We start from the raw sequence: 2328 nt of genomic DNA on the forward strand, positions 1-2328 counted from the left end.
TAAAAAAAGTAAAGATTATAAAAAACAAGAACAAAATATCATATAAATAAGACCAAAATGTCAGTGATTATTCTAAAGCAAAGATGAGAAGACAAGAGGTGCGGCTGACAGTGAAATTAAGGTACTGGAAACAGAACAACCAGAAACAATTAATGAGAATGTTGACACATTTTGAAAAAGATAGATAACGTCACTGAACAACTTGTGTAGAAGTTATCAAATAGAAACCTAATTTGCCATTTTGCCATGTAAGCTTTCACCAAAAACACAATAAAATATTATTTACAAAAAGAAATGGTACTGGCAAAACTCGATATCCATTTGCAGAATAATGAAACAGGATCCATATCTCACACCATATACAAAAAGAAACTCAAGTTGGATCAAAGATTTGAACATAAAACCTAAAACCATAAAGACCATCAAAGAAAAAATAGGGACAAACTTAGGGGCCCTAATATATGACATTAATATACTATCAAACACAACTGAAAATACACAAACACCAGAAGACAAAATATATTACCGGCACTTCCTAAAAATTAGACATTTATGTGCATCAAAAGATTTCACCAAAAGAGTAAAAAGAGAACTTACAGATTGGGGGGAAAAATAGCAATGATACATAGGACAAGGGAATAATCTCTAAAAGTTTTAGAAATTTTTAACACCTCAACAACAAAAATGACAAACAATCCAATTTAAAAATGAACAGAGGACATGAACAGACACTTCACCAAAGAAGATATTCAGGCAGCCAACAAACACATGAAGAAATGCTCATGATCATTAGCCATTAGAGATATGTAAAGCAAAACAATAAGGAGATATCTCACCCCAACACTAATAGCAAAGTTCAAAGAAATAGAAAACAAGAAATGCTGGTGAGGATGTAGAGAGACTGGAACCTTCATACACTGGTGTATGACTGTAAAATGGTGCAACCACTGTGGTAAATGGTATGGTGCTTCCTTTAAAAGCTGGAAATAGAAATAACATATGATCCAGCAATCCCACTACTAGGTATGTATCCTAGAGAAATAAAAGCTGTGCCATGAACAGTTATATGCACACCCATGTTCATCACAGCACTGTTCACAACAGCAAAAAATGGAAACAATCTAAATGCCCATCAACAGAAGAATGGATCAACAAACTATGGTATACACAATAGAATACTGTACAATATTAAAGAACAATGATGAATCTGCAAAACTTCTCATAACATGGCTGAACCTAGAGTACATTATGTTTAGTGAAATTAGTCAATCTCAAAAAGACCAATACTGCATGAGACCATTATTGTACAAAGTCAAGAAAAGGGTTTCACATAAAAAGAAATATTCTTTGATGGCTACCAGGGGTTACCGGAGAGAAAGGGAGAGCAAACTATTAACTAGAGGGTAAACACATGCTAACTTGGGTGAAGGGGAAGGCAATAAAAAAGAAAAGAAAGGTTGGCAGTTCAAACTCACCCAGAGGCACTGTGGGAGAAAGGCCTGGTGATGTGCTTACATAGAGACTATGGACTCACGAAAACCCTACGGAGCTCTGCTCTACTCTGTAACACATGGTCACTATGAGTCAGAATCAACTCAAATGGTAATAAGTTTTCTTTTTCAAAACCTACTGCCATTGAGTTGAATCTGACTCATAGTGACTCTACAGAACTGCTCCATAGGGTTTCCAAGGCTGTAAACCTTTATGAAGCAGGCTGCCTCATCTTTCTCCTATAGAGCAGTTTGTGGGTTTGAACCGCCCGCCTTCTGGTTAGCAGCTGAATGCCTTAACCACTGCATCACCAGAGCTCCATGGGGAAACACTTAGAAAACATGCAAATATCTTGTTCCTCATCAAAAATTTCCCCCCCTAGAAAGGAAGACACAACGCTCAGGGGACACTGAACTTTTTTTGTTAAAGGTGATAGAAAAAGTCAGGAACGGTTATTGGTGATGGTTAAATATGATGAACATAATCAATGTCATTCAACTGCACATGTGAGGATTGTAGAAATGGCAAATGTTTTGTCATCTATATACTTACCACAACAAAGAAAAGGAAAAATTTAAAAAACATATTGCCCCTAGATTTACCATCAATTGATGACTCTTGATTGATCCAATCTTTATTATGATGTTTGGAATAAGATCACTTTCTAACTGGAGTACTCCCTTGTGATTTACCTGTTGGCCCTAAGCATTCTACAGAAAAAGACCTCCCTTGTCTCCATTTACTGTCAGTATAGACTTGTAAGTTCCATTTTTTTCAATGATTTAGAAATTATTACTATACTTAATTATTTCAGTCCTCAACTTGCCCCACATTTGG

Source organism: Orycteropus afer, unplaced genomic scaffold (genome assembly GCF_000298275.1).
Source record: "Orycteropus afer afer isolate SDZICR_OR568_19922 unplaced genomic scaffold, OryAfe1.0 scaffold00387, whole genome shotgun sequence".
NCBI classification, from domain to species: domain Eukaryota; kingdom Metazoa; phylum Chordata; class Mammalia; order Tubulidentata; family Orycteropodidae; genus Orycteropus; species Orycteropus afer.